Source organism: Ixodes scapularis, unplaced genomic scaffold (assembly GCF_016920785.2).
Source record: "Ixodes scapularis isolate PalLabHiFi unplaced genomic scaffold, ASM1692078v2 PGA_scaffold2__306_contigs__length_199485367, whole genome shotgun sequence".
Taxonomy (NCBI): domain Eukaryota; kingdom Metazoa; phylum Arthropoda; class Arachnida; order Ixodida; family Ixodidae; genus Ixodes; species Ixodes scapularis.
The window spans coordinates 49427392-49443010 of NW_024609857.1; the positions used below are offsets into that span (position 1 = coordinate 49427392).

Here is a 15619-nt window from a genome sequence, read left to right on the forward strand (position 1 = left end):
ATTTCACAGTCCTATTTTTATTCCTGCTTTACTCACGCACTAACACACGCTCATTGTCCGTTGTCCGTGGCCTTGGACGCAACGTGCGCCCCTGAGTCGCAATGTTGGAGAAAAATGGATGTGAATCTTCGGATATTTGCCCCGATTGTGACCGTTAGATGCTCGAACGGGGCGAGCCTGGGCACTTCTGAGCGTGGGGCTAAAAAACCGTCGTCTAAGAAAAAAAAAAAAAAAAAAAAAAAAAAAAGAAATAGGAAGGGATTTTGGAAGAGTTGTGCATGCGTCTGTGTGTGTGGGGGGGGGGGGGGGGTGGGGGGGGGGGCGGCTATGAAGTATATTATGGACTTGTCTTTCGAGGTGTTGTCGGGGCAACTCTGTTCATTTCTGAAAATGTCGGGGTGATAAATCACTGGTCTTAGATTGAGAGGTATCATCATCGTCTTCATAATCATAATTTAATTTCCTTGAGAACCCGCAAGGGATGTTACGCAAGTACGTGGGCATAGATATAAAAATGTAAGTATAAAAAACGACGAACACAACTTCTACACAATACTAAAAATTGTAACGTAATATGGGGGAGGGGGGGGGGGGGGGGGATACTGACAAACTCTCGAAAAGTACACACTAAAAATACGTCTTTGAGATAACAAAACAATATAAAGATCTCAGCGAATGGCGAAGCTAAAATTACATTGAGACCTGTAAGAATGCGATGTGCGCAGGAATTGCGTTTCATTTGCTCAATGACCCTGCATGCGCCCTTGACACCTTACTGGTCTATGGTCACATCCTTAGCCCACTGGGGTCCTTCCGTTCTTCTTCGAGATTGGCTGTCTCTGTGTTCCGCAGTAGTTTTATTTTTTTTATTGATTTTTTTTAGAGTGTAAAATTATAGCTTCTCTTCCAACCGACCGCTCGCCCTCTTGCGGACGAACGAAGAATCAGAGGAACCGGGCCGGCGGAGGGGACGATTGCAGGGGGCTATCGGCCTTGGTGCGCTGCTGTTACCGCATTGTTCTGGTCGGCGTATTCGTGCATCGTGCAGCTTTAAAGAAAAAAGCGAGTGCGTTAAAATAGGAATTGCTGTCTTCCGCTTCGCAACTCTTAAAGAGCAACAGTCTCGTTCTCTTACCTCACGTCAACATCTCCGTCACCTACGATACGCTCATGGCCTGACCGCCTCGTATTGAAAGCCCAATAAATTACTTTTAGCACACTGGCCAGCGTCAACGAGCAGGTTCACAAGAAATCCTGGAGAATTTATCCCCGTCTCTTCCGCCATCTTGGGTCTACTACCACCCCCGCCATAACCGGCCGCCGAAATGGGGAAAGAAAAAAGAACGACAAAACATGACAAAAACAAAAGTGTGGGGGGAATGTGCCCCCTTGATTATCGGCAAACACTTTCTGAAACCCCTTATCGCTTCTTACTTTCCTGTAAAAATAGAAAAAAAAATCATTGTCCGTCCGTTATCTAATTCTTTGCGCATCATTGGCATCATCCTACTCCAATTATGAGAGGAGGGTAAGCCCGGGAAGTACAAAGGACTGGCCCAAATCGCCACCCAACTGAAATATGAAGGGAGCCGGGATTAGTTTTACTTTTCGATTGCCCCGAATAAAATACGAAAACAGGTGGTTCGTAGTACGGCCGCTAGCCCTGTGGCGCTGCGCCCTCAAAATCGTTCCCCCTTGGGCCTGCCTCGGCTTCCGCTCTTCTTCCCTCTTTTACCGCGATCTAGCGGTGTTTGTTGTTTTGGCGCGAAGGGCGCATGCTTGCCCTTTATATATAGGAGGCTATGCTAAAACATATTTCGTACGCTACGGCTTCAAAAGTGACCCCAAACCGGACACGTTCGTCTCGACTTGCGTTCACCACGCGTAGCACAACTGTATAGGGCGCATCCGACGCGGCAGATACGACGCCATCGTATTACATCGAGAGGTACAACCGAATTTGGTACAACTAGGCTGACGAAAACACACTTAGTGTGCAGGCAAGATGGCGGAAGTTGAGATTCCCATCGCTTCTAATTTTTTTTTTAATGTTAAACTATAAATAGTTTACACACTGCACGTTTGGAAATAATAATAAAAAAATGTAAAATGAATGGCTTCGCCGTCGTCGATTTCTGACTGTGTGTCTGTGATGGACGTTTTCGAGCGTCAACGTATACCCGGTAATCAGATATAAAAACACGGCCTTTCAACTTCCTGCTGCCTAAATCTGCACAAATGTATTTTAAACTCTGGTAATAATCCGGTGCATGCACGTTGAGCGTAGGCTGATGTAGCGAATCATTTCAGAAGACCCGTCATTACTCTTGGCGAGCACTTCAAGAGTGTGCCTCAACGCGGGAGCGCGAGCGCCCCTCACCGAATATCTCATCTGCATCTTGAAACTCCCAAACCTTAAAAGTTACGTTATGGGCCGTGCGCTCATCTACTGCGATGTCATCGAGCGATCGCCTTGCCGTCGCTGCACTCTTAGAAATGCCTGCGCGTCAACTTACCCGCTGAACACTCAAAGAGCCAATCTCTGCGATCTAGGAAATCAGCTCAGCGAATGATGAGGCGGAACATCCGTTTAGACCTCAAAATGAAGTCTGCGCTGTAGCATTACGCAATGCAATCATGACGCTTTGCATTGCGTAATGCCACAGCGCAGACTTAATTTTTAGGTCTAAACGGATGTTCCGCCTCATCATTCGCTGAGCTGATTTCCTAGATCGCAGAGATTGGCTCTTTGAGTGTTCAGCGGGTAAGTTGACGCGCAGGCATTTCTAAGAGTGTGTCGTTTCGAACGTAACGGTTCCGCACGAAGCCGAGCGTCTCGGTCAACTGTTTTCGACGTGCCTGGCATTCCGCCCATTTTGGTATATACGCTCTGGCGAATATGTAACGCGAGCCGAACCGTGTCCTAGAAGTGTTCTGTGCACGCTCGCGGCGCTTGGCAACTACTTACCGCATATTTGCCGCTGCAAACAATGACATATTTCAACGTCGCTCGGTTATCCCATTAACCGGGAAGTAGAGCGTATACACAGCCACTCGCTATACGCTTGGAGGACTGGCACTCCATTCCCCGATTTTCTTGCGGGCGCCGCCATGTTGGTACTTAGTGCGAAGTGGGTGCATTAGACCATTTTCAAAAGTTCATCAAGCAACACTGCTTGGACACGAAGCGTGTGCTTGGATCCGAGTCCTCGCCGAACGTTGACGTCACACTCGTGTCCAATACGTACTGCAGAGTACGTGACCAAGCATTGGCGGACAGGCGATTGTGCGGACTTTTGAAAAGGGTCTATTGGCAATCATTACCGGATTCGAAAGTGCGACTTCCTGAGCTTTATACATACATACAGTGTCGGAACGCTCGAGGCGATATCGTTTTGTTTCCTTGCGGAATGTTTTAACATTTTTGGGGGGACGGGAAAAGCGTTTCCTGCGGTCAGGTATAAATCTATGGATGACCGACAACAATTGATGATTTTGAAGTATATCAAGAGGACCGAAGCGTCCTTACTACGAAGCCTATAGCTCATTTGGTTGTATCTAATAGAGCTAAAGGGGCATTTACGCGAGAGGCAAATCCCCGGGGATTTCTCCCCGGCACGTGCATCAGGCGACGAACACGTCAGGTTTTTGCTATGCGGTGCTCTAAATCGGCTACGCGGCGGACAAAAAAAAAAAAAAAATCTTAAACGGCAAAAAAGAAAAAAAAAAAAGAAGACTCTTGTTTTGGCCGTTTATTAGTTTGCTTTCAATAATATTTTGTCGTTAAACTATTTGATATCAATAGTAGAGCTCGCTAAGTTCGTCTGCGGTGGTGTAAAGTGTGGAAACCGCTCAAATGGACTGCAAACGCCGACCCCGGCACTTCGTCGGAGTAAACACGAAGAGAAATTGCGCCTGGTGTCGACGTCATGCACATCCCTGCGCGGATTTCTCCCTCGTTTGAATGCCCTTTTAAAGGGACCGTGCAACTATATTCGCTTGGAGTGTTTTTCACTTCACATGAGCTTACTGGCACTAGCGGGACTCAAGTATATATATACTCGTACGCAACGCCGCTGACCAAGAAATTTCTTTGTTGCGGTGTAATTTCAAGGACAAAAGCGAGCGTTTCCTTTCAATCTCTCCTTCACCGAACTTGACAACGTAGCTGGGGAAGGGAGGGCAGTACTCCCCAGTGACGATATTTGAATACTGTTCATAGATTGGACCCGAGCATTGCGTGAGCACTGGATTTTCGTACGTGATAATCATTCGTTCGACAAGCCAGTGTCCAATCGGTGCAATGATGACAATAGCCGAACCGTAACAATATCTGGAACTCAGCGCGTGTATTGTGCTTTGCCAACCCCAGCGTGTGGCCATGATCAACACTGGCGGCATATAATTGGCTCCAGATCACGTGGCTGCTTGTTCAGGCAGCCAGGTGAAGAGCTCAAGGCCGCTCGTTTTTCTTTAATTTCTTTTTCTGCGACTTCTATTGCGTGTGGTGAACGTGTGTTCCATAAATTAAGGATTCGTTGTACTACAAAAATCGTTGCATCACCGCTTTAAGTCTCTGCCCTTTTTCTGGGAAGTACGCGACGTGAGATTACAATGTATACACACAGCTTACGTTTCACAATGTATGTGAAACGTAAGCTGTTGACTTCTACCACTTAAAAAAAAAAAGAAAAAAAGGGGAGGGGGTTGGGCATTTGTTTAAAAAAGAAAGTCGGAACGTGACGCTTTTTAACCGCATTAATCACTTTATTATCACGGAAGAAGGCCAACGTACGTGATGTCACTGGTGTCAAGGTATACAGAAAACAAACTATCTCGATGTCCCCGTTGTCACGGCACAGCTGCCATTCCATAGCGTTTTTAGTTTTTTACGCATAAGCTTATTTATTCCAAAATACAGCCAATCCCATTGGGATTTTTGCAGGTATTGGGGAAAAAGAAACGCACATCAAGAGGCAAATATCAATTAAAAAGGGAACAACAAAATATCGCGTCATTCTTGTGAGAGAAAAAAAATATCAATTCATAAATGGACAAAGTAGTTGGGTTTCAACTGCATCACTAAACAATTCAACACTTGAACAACTAAAAAAGTACCTATCTAAACTGTTTCAGTCTCTTTTGTCTGAATGAAAAAATGAGTATTTAAAACTGTTGTTATTGAAGGAATACTCAACAAGTGCGTCGCTATGTTTATGTCTAGTGGCTCTCGCTTCCGATCGCTTAACGTACTTGTTTTTATCTATTTTGAATGCATTGTTTCAAAGGAGGATCATAAATTTCAGTCGACTGAGTCTTATACACGATCAACGATAGTCAATAAACCAGCTTTCTTTAGCAGTTCTATTGGTGAATCGAAACGACTGTATTTGCGGTAAACAAATCTGATTGCCTTTCTCCTGGACACTTTCAATAATACTTATATTCTTCTGCATATGTGGCAACCAGAATATATTTGCGTAATCTAGTAGTGGACGCTCAAGAGAGGTGTATGCTAAAAGCTTTATTTCAGGAGTTAAATACTTTAACGTTCTCTTCAGAAAGAATAGTTTTGCCAGGGCTTTGTTTGTTATACATGCAACGTGTGCGTTCCAGCTCATGTCGGATGCTAATATGACACCAAGACACATATATTCAGTGACCCTGCGCAAGGCTACACCATTAGAACTGAATGGAAACTTGAGATTATTATTCTTTTTCATCGTTAGGTACACAGCAACGGTAACGCGGTGTGTATCACGTCTTGTTCCCCTCACCCTCACCGACAGGCTGTGCGACGTCGGCACCCTGGCATTATCCGCTGACCTCTAATAAAAGCGTCCCTTTCGTCGGCCATCTTTGTATTCGGTGTGAAACTGGGGGAAAGGAGGAGATGCGAGCGCGTGGGGACTTCAGCACGCAGAGCTCTAATTGGAGGGATTTGCGGGTAGACGCAAAGGCTAGCTGTCTCTGTCTCTACTGGCTCTTCCGACGCGTTCGAACGGGAGACACTGCGCGATAAGCAGACGACGCTGCTGTTCGCCCTCATTGGAGGGAGACTCTTCCAATCAAAGCTCGGCGCTCTCAACTCCCCACGCTCTCATCTCCTTTTCCTTGCTGACGATTAAAACCAGCGCGTACAAGACGATGGACGAGAGGAGACGTAGACAGAGCGCTGACTCTCAAGTGAATTTTATTGAAAAAGAACGGCACAAAATCGCCGTGATTAAATAGGACGCAAACCTTGTCACTTCGTTGCAAGCACTAAATATATCAGACGTGTCCCAGGGACACCAGTTCTTCATCAAACAGAGCGATTGAGGGCGCGCTCACACATACGTCAGTACCACATCGAGATATGTTGTATACGCCTCGGCAACCTCCCTCGTTTTTTGCTGTCCAGATATGCTGGCGTACAAAATACCTCGATGTGGAAATGACGTGTGTGTAATTGTACGAATCCATTGGGTCGGTGATCAGTCCTGTAATTTGAGCAAATTATTGCCGTGATATTGATGTCCGTAACATACCATGGAAGGGGTAAAAAATATTTTTGTTCGAGGTTGAAGTGGGGACTTACGCAGACCAAACAATTTGAACGCAGCGTTCCATACCATACTCATACATAATGTACCCTAATTATTTTTTTTATTTTTTCCTTTTTAGAAAACGGATTTAAGTTTATATTGAGTTGACGATGTTTTTCGCCTCTGTTAATAGAAACAATTTTCCTAAGACGCGGGAGACTGGGTGGCAAAACTTGAACCAACCGTGTTTAAAAAAATTGAGAAAAAATGGTTGAAAACCAACGTCTTGTTTCTGTCGTCTTTTTTTCTTGTTTCTTCCACTTGGTTGCTTCAAGTTTCGCCATTCAGTCTCGAGTGTTCTTTTTTATGAAAATGTTAAACATGCATCAGCTCGCTCGCGCCATATTACTGCAATTTAGTTAATAGCGAGATTTCATAGCTTGTTTCAGCCGTCCCGCAACTTTCTTTCCGGAACCCGCTAACGATACGATGCCTACGCCAAGGGAGTTGGCGGAGTGTCACTATCGGAGTCACCGGAAACGACCTACAAAAACTCTCTATTAAATCCGGTTGGAGCGCCAACGCTACGGTCCGATGGCGCCAATCAAACAGCATCAAATGTGTATCGTTATGGCGCTCGTCGTCTGCTAAACTAATCAGGTGACGAGTTGTGACTTCTCAGGTGATTGGTTCACTGCGTGACTGGTTTCGCCATTTCCCTTCAGGTTCAGGCGCAGCCGACACTACGAGCTGATGGAACCAATCAGGCAGCGTCAAAAGCGCATCGTCATGGTGCCCGTCGTGTTTCCGCGCGTGTTCTATCATCGCTGAACTAATCATAAATATAAGAAGCCTAATGACTTGCGTCGATTGGTTCCATAACATCGTAGCGTCGGCTGCGCCTAGACATAAGCTGCGTGCTTGCGCGGTAGCGACGTCTTCGCGGCGGCAGAGAGCACAGCAGAGAGGGGAAAACGGCCTACGAGAATTCTCTAGTATACACCCGTACCGGTTCGTCAGAGAAATGCGGAAGAACTCCATTGCCTTGAAACGCTCGTCGCGACGGGCGCCAAGAGTAGACGGTTTTAATAGATCGATATCTTCGATACCGATACCCGATACTCCGCTGCCGCCTCTGCGCATGCGTCATGAATCGTTATCGGAACGATCTACCAAAAACTCAATTAGATCGCTCGACATCCGCGAGGTGACGAGCTCACAAGCGCGACTTGGTAAAAGCTCGAAGCATTCTGGAGAACGAACAGACGGCGTCGATGGAGGCTATATATTTCGAACTGCGTCTGGAACACGACGACGACGACGACCGAAGAGCCGTAGTTTCTCCGGCTGCTTATACTGCTGCTACAACAGCTGCTATCGCCGTTAGGTCGGACAGAATGGAACCACAGCTGCGATCACTTGCCCACATACATACGTACAAAAACGCAGACAAAAAAAGGGCGCGCGAAGAATGCTACGTTCGTTGTATCAAAGCGAAAAGATGGTCCAAACGCGTAGACCGCTCCTCCACACAGAGGACAAGACGGACAAGTCGCAAAGGAGCCCGTTCTACGGTGAGCCGAGAGACATCTTTAGCACGATAAGAATGAGATAGAAAGGCGTCAAGATGACACCTTACGTACAAGAAAAAAAAAAGTAATTTGTACGGTAAACGGTACGGTAAACTGCCTCGCGATGTGCTTGGTTGGAACACGAATCATCGCTCTCTTGTTTATTTATTTACTTATTTATTTCGATGTCTTAAAGGTCCAGAGGGCATCACAGAGGGCGAAGATATAAAAAATTCACGTAGTAAATAAACGGTAAAAGTTCGAACGAAGAATGCAATTTTGTTGGGAAATATTCCATCCGGCGTGATATTAGCAAAATGTAAGTAGTTAACGACCCTTTAAGTACAACAAATCATAGTTTGTTTACTAAAAATGCTACGGCGTATTTGTTTTTCCTTTTTAGTTTTTTTTTCTTCGTTTCTTTTTTTCTTATGGACGGTTGGTGCGAGCTTTGTAGACGTGAGGGGCTAAGAAACAGTTTGCTTTTTAGTGAAGAGTATTATATAGGCGCTGACAGCTTACGGAATGCAGGAAGACGGCTTACCACGTTCAAGCTTTTTGTTTTGCGATTCGTCCTTCAGCGTTCTTTTCGGTTAATACCACAGTCTCGTTGGCTACGGAACGATAACACGGGACTCGCCATTACCTGCCAGTGACTCTAATAAAGAATAGTATATTGTGTAGGAAAATACATAAACGAGATGTCTTTCTTTTCGTTGGTCGAATTAGTTCGACCATATGTAAAAGGGTCGCCGGTATCCTGCCCCGCATAGTCGTGAGACTTTGGCCTGGGCAAAGGGAACCCCCGTTTGTCACCGCGAGATCGTACGACTTTTGAAGCATAGTCTGATCATCCTTCTCATTGGTTGAATAGACTAAAAAAAAAAATAAAGAGGAAGACCAAAGATTGGTGTTTCGAGTTCATCGTGGTGCACCATATATGACTTCGCGGTCCCTTGAATGCCTAGGTTGAGGGTTGACGGTACTCGTAGGACACGTATACACAGTATGGCACCATCAATTTTTGTTTCCTCTTATTACGTTGACTTCACTCCATCGTGATTGCAGCAGGGCAGGGTCATGCCACTATAGGTTATACCGTGTCCTTCTCCCCATGCCTTTGCGGAAGCCCGTCAACACCCGCTTCACTGACTTGGCATCTGGGTAAGCCAAGAGAAGGTCAGCAAAGGACGGCTGTAACCTGGCGCGTGTGCAAACCGTCTCTAAGCTTGCTCCTCTAAAGTTTCCTAAACGCTAAAAAAGGTATGTGCGTCTACTTTCACGCATAACACTCGGAGAACTAATCACCGCAACCTACGGAGGCAGCTCAGCGAATGACAATGCCGAACATTTAAAAAAAGCCCGTAAGTCTGCTTTCCCGCACAAGACCCGGAGAGCCAATCAGTGCAACTTACGGAGGCAGCTCAGCGAATGACAATGCCGAAACATATGTTTAGACCAAAAAACGCAGTCTGAGTTATGACATTAAGCAATGCAAGCGTGACGTTTTGCATTGCTTAATGTCACAACTCAGACTGCCTTTTATGGTATAAACATATGTTTCGGCATCGTCACTCGCTGAGCTGCCTCCGTAAGTTGCGCTGATTGGCTCTCCGAGTGTTGTGCGGGAAAGCAGACGCACAGACTATTTTTAGAGTGTATTTTATTATAATTTTCTAATAGTTCTAAACATCTAAAAAAAGAAGGCGTGTCGAGTTTTGTGTATTTTATTACCGCCTCGCAGTCAATGAAACTGCAGCATCAGACGATAAGAACATCAAAGAACCAATCGAAGTGTGAGCATAAAAAGCCACGCCCTGCATGGGGGGTGAGGAGGAACGCCGGTGATCGCTTATTCGTATAGCGTGTCGTGCTCTGCTCACAGGGCAGCGAGTGTATGCCAACAATCGACATAAAAGCTATGCAGTGTGATAGCAAAATATAACCTAAGTGGACTGAAAGTGGCACATAAGACGCTATGCAGAAGCGCACCGCAGCAGAAACTTAGTGCAGAGTGCGGACTTGTGTATTACAAAAAAAAAAAACACGTATCCTCGCGCCTAAAAAAAAGGAAAGAAAAAGAAGAAAAAAGTGAAAGCTGCTTACAACTCCCTGTAACGCCGAATTAGAGCGCAGCTCTTGAGGAGGAGGAGGGAAGGGCACTGGGGGGGGGTTAAACTAACCAGGGGGTGGTCACGTGACCTTGTGGGGTCACGTGACCCCCAATGCCGATGATGTCATCACTGAGGTCACTGATGACGTCATCATTGACGATCACGATGCGGGTACCGATGACGTCATTAGTGACGTCACTGATGACTTCACCAGTGATGATGACGATGCGAATGTCGGTGACGTCATCAGTGACGTCGCTGATGACGTCATCAGTGATGATGCCGATGCGGATGTCGGTAACGTCATCAGTGATGATGACGATGACGATGCGGATGCCGGTGACGTCATCAGTGATGATGACGATGACGATGCGGATGCCGGTGACGTCATCAGTGACGATGTGGATGCCGGTGACGACATCAGTGACGTCACTGATGACGTCATCAGTGATGATGACGATGACGATGCGGATGTCGGTAACGTCATCAGTGATGATGACGATGCGGATGCCGGTGACGTCATCAGTGATGATGACGATGACGATGTGGATGCCGGTGACGTCATCAGTGATGATGACGATGACGATGTGGATGCCGGTGACGTCATCAGTGATGATGACGTCATCAGTGATGATGACGATGACGATGTGGATGCCGGTGACGTCATCAGTGACGATGACGTCATTGGGGGTCACGCGACATCGGCGGGGGTCACGTGACCTCAGGGGAGTCACGTGACTTCGGGGGGTCACGTGACCTCGGGGGGGTCACGTGCCCCCCACGAGGTCACGTGACCCCGGTGGGGGGCTCGCGCGGTGCATTATGGGACATTTCCCATGATGCACCGGGGTCACGTGACCTCGGGGGGTCACGTGCCCCCCACGAGGTCACGTGACCCCCGCCGGTGCATCATGGGAAATGTCCCATAATGCACCGCGCGAGCCCCCCACCGGGGTCACGTGACCTCGTGGGGGGCACGTGACCCCCCGAGGTCACGTGACCCCGGTGCATCATGGGAAATGTCCCATAATGCACCGCGCGAGCCCCCCACCGGGGTCACGTGACCTCGGGGGGTCACGTGCCCCCCACGAGGTCACGTGACCCCGGTGGGGGGCTCGCGCGGTGCATTATGGGACATTTCCCATGATGCACCGCGCGGTTACGCCGACGGCGACGCCAACGGCGACGGCGACGCCGACGCCGCTCAAGCCGGAAACGGGCCCCTAAGAGCTGCGCTCTAATATAATTTAGAACACGGTGTACTAAAACTGCGCTGCAATGAATGTAACTTACCCTTGAGGCCTTTTTCGCTCAATCATAGCTGTGAGCAGCTGCTACAGGTAGCTGCACTATATTTGGGACCGAGCCCAGACGTTTATACAAAACAATAAAACTAAGCAAATGTTAAAAAAAAAAAAAAAAATCCCGATGTCGTCGGTTTTGTGAAATAAGAGCTTATAGAGCGTGCGAGGAGATGGCTGAACACTTCTTTGCGAAGTACTACCCTTTGGAGTTGCCGAAAGTAAGATTAATCTAGAAGAAAAAAAAAATAGGCGTCCGGAAGGCGGAGATAGTTAAGTAGAGGTCACCTGACTAGTGGCATAGGTCGAGGAAAGGATAGATCCTGTCGATCCGTTGGGCGGAAGGAGCCCGCACCCGGTTGCGAACAGGAGCTTGAATCCCACGACTCGTAAATTTAGCGGCAAAAGTTAAGCCTTTTCATAGAGCTATTAAAAGACTTAACCTTTTGGTACAATATCTCAATCTACAATCCTTCCTAAAGAGGTCTGCATCAAACTTGGGAATTATACCGGCTCTATACTGAAAATGGGTCTTCTTAAAGGGACCATGAAATGATTTTAAAATCGAATTTCATCCACCGCACGTCGTAAAAGGTGTGAAAAGGAACACAAAAACACAAGACTAGGGAGCCAAAAAAAATTATTTGCTATAGAACTTTTAAAAGAAAACTGGACTCTTTTGCGACTTCTTTCCTTCGAAAGCTCTGCCTTTTCACTACGATGCATACGCAGAATCGGTGCACGTCAGCCGAATCCACATCGCCTATTGGGTAAGAGCCTACCTGACCAGCACCGCGATCGTAAACAATAAATAGCCGGCGAATGTTTCCTAAAAGTTTTGTTAAATAATATTCAGATCCACATTTTGTAGCATAATTAGAGATGTGTGGCGAAAATTGCCAAATTTGATAATGCTGAGAGCCAAGCGCCATCTATCGTGTGGTAAACGAAGCAACTACTGCGCGTGCGCAGTAGGGCAGGGCCAAGTTTACAACGGTTATTTCCTTTGGTTTCCTTCCTCTCAAAACTCTGACTGACTGAACGTTTATTTTTCTACGTGTTCATCTCGCGCGTGCCGACTTCAAGCAGCAAGAAAGAAATGTACTTAAAACAAACCACGACGAGCAAGAACGCTGGATCCACAAACACCCGAGAAGAGCGACAACAGCCGCGAATCCCGCTCCGACGAAACTCTCAGAATATAGGCCTAGCAGGCACTCCGACTCGGCGCAGCGTTGCTTCGTCGCAAGACCGTCTGCCTACGACCGGCTGGCGTACTGAATGGAATATGGCCGCGCTACCCTTGTGGACCCTTCCGTATTATAGTTTGATCGCTGACCTCAATTTTAGGTTAAGAGGTGAGGTCAATCTCTTCCCCTTGTTTTCCGAGGCAGTGTTGACGAACACTCGTCGAAAAGGGACCCTCGTCGATCCTCTCCTTGTTTTGTGTGATATAGAGCTGAAATAAACGCTGTATGGATTACCTTCGTAGCACGGTATGTACACTTTGTTATTGGTATGCCATTTTTATTCTGACAGACTGCACGTCACTGTCGAGCTGTAACAGTTCGTGGGAGGTATACGTGCAATACCGGTCCAACCTTTCTTTGCCGAGTGTCGCGTCAGTATCGAGTTGCAATTGTAAAAGATCGGTCCCGAAGCGCTTACCAACAGCGCGAATACAGCACTTCATCAAACGCGCGCGTCCGCTCCGAGTGTGAACAGGTATTTACGTGGCTCTTGCTGACAGTTCAAACGTATCTTTTTTAACGTCGGCTCGCTCCTGCATCTCCGAGACCGCGAAAAACGCCGCGGCAAATTGTTCCCATCTGCACTTCCCAACAGGCATACCGGCGTATGGGACTAGTCCCATGCTGTCGCTGTAGCGCAACGTATCTCATTGAATTTCGCTCAGCTGCGATGCGGCGATGAGAGGCGCCGATTCAGAAAATACGTCGGTGACATCGGCGCAGTAAAACCCACCGGCGCACCCCAACTCGCTAACGCTCCCATCTCCTACTGCAGAGAGAACTTCCGGTTCCGGAAACATCGTACGTCACGGCTTGTTTTGCGGTCAAGAAAAAGTCGATATTTCATTAATTTTTTGTGTAGAAGTTAATAAACCGAGACGAAAACGGATGCCTGTTCGGCATTCAGTGAACATTGACGGTTTATTGTAAAAGTTGTGTGGAAAAAGTAAAAAAGTCATTTCATGGTCCCTTTAAAATCGTAGCCATATTATTCCGGCACATCTGGTATTATATACCTGAACCCTGGACACAAGCTTTACTAATTTTTTTTTTAATACGCGTATATCTAGAGTCTAGACGAACCCGGTTATAACAATATCTACGGGAATCGAAAACATTTTCGCTCTATTCAAAATCCGGTAGATGTAAAATAATTTGAAGGTCACGATTTTTTTTAAAGTTTGATTGTTGACAGAAAAAAACACTGGCTAGGAGGCGCGAGTCGCCGCTTGATTAAAGAGTTTAACCATAGACATCCATCCATTTATTAATTCATGCATGTATAATGCACGTTAGATCATCGTTCCACGGCACGTTTTCAAGCACCGAGTTTCCAGCAATCTTGCGTGAGCAGTGAATTCGTAAAAAATTGGCGTGGGCGAGCTCCGAAGAAGCTATAAGCCTACATTGGGTGACCGCTTCAGACGTCTACCAATTACAACATACCCTTACAAATATCATCAATAAGTTTCAATTGAGTGAAGAATACGTTAGAAACTCAATTGAAACCCATTGATAATTTTTGTTAGGAGCATAGCTCCCTCGGACCAGCTTCTGGTGTTCGCCAGGTTATGCTAAAGCGAAGTTGAATGTTGCACGCCACCGGCACCTATACTCCGCTCATCAATAAGCTGATACGATGGTGCGGTGGAAGCAACGCACTCGCCGGACCAATAAAACACTTTCCTTTCATCCCCTGAGCCCGCTCCCTTCGCCTGGGTATGGGAGGGAGTGCGACTTGGCGGAAGATAGACGTATGACTGATTCAAAGGAAAACGTAGCTTCCACCGAACTGTCAGCTTAGAAGCGGCGCACTGCGATAACGAGCAAAGTAAGCGATCACCACTACCCGACTCGGAGGGTACAGCGGTATCCGCCCATGCAGCAGTCGTAACCACAGAAGCAGATGGCCTTGCCATAAAACACGGATCAAGCTGGAGGCGTTCGAAGCCACATGTTCGCTCGGCATTCGTCTTCGTCGACTCTACAGAAAGCGCGGCACAGCACAAAGCAGCGCAGTGGTTCTCAAATGGGAGTCCGCGAAGCCCTGCCTCATCAGTCAAGCCCGGCAATAAAACTTGCATTTTCTTAGATTGAGAAGAAACGCTCCAGTTTTCGGCGAGTTTTCTGGTGTATGTGTCAATAGGAGAAGTCTTCTTCACACTAGCACTTAGCTATGTCCATTTATTAAATCTTTAGAATAATTAACCTATACTTTCCTTTCCCCTCACCACGAACGGGGTCCTCCATCATTTCCTCCGATCCACAAGGGGTACGCCAAATATCAATGGCTGAGAATCACTGAACTGCTTGCCCAGCTCGCTTGCACCTTTCCATTTAATTGCATTATTATCATAGCGTATACCTGTGTACACTCCGCTGAGCACAGCCACGCGATGTTACAAAATGCGAAAAATTACGCCGTACTCGCGTTCGCTGTGCCGCGCACTGCGCATCCTCATTGTTACATGTCAAACTTGGTGCCCGTAAGTCTTAAGGCCCGTTCACACGATGCATTTTTCTCGCGCATCTAGTGTCGCGAAACGTAGTTTCGCGAAATGGTTGCGCCGTCTGAACGAGTCCGAAAAGAACGTGCGTTTCGTGACTGTCATCTCTTGGAAACAAGCGAAAAAAAAAAAAAAAGATCATCCTGTTTTTTTTTTTTTTTTTTCTTTTCATTGTCGTCGGACATATGACGTGGAAAATGTAGCAATTAATAAATGTTCAATCATATCTTTCTCGGAAAATCGTTCTATATTTATTTTTATTATTTGTTTGGTATAAAAGTGCCCCGTGTACAGAGCACACTTTGAGTGGAAAATAGTGATCGCCGGTTTTAGGGGCGAAGCTCCTTAG

At 46.7% G+C, this 15619-nt stretch overlaps 1 protein-coding gene across 2 annotated transcripts in view; it reads left to right on the plus strand.

The window, feature by feature from the left end:
• The window catches only part of LOC8028472 (solute carrier organic anion transporter family member 74D), a 73634-nt gene that overhangs the window by 35612 nt on the left and 22403 nt on the right, over positions 1–15619 (plus strand). The gene's annotated exons all lie outside the window — the stretch shown is intronic.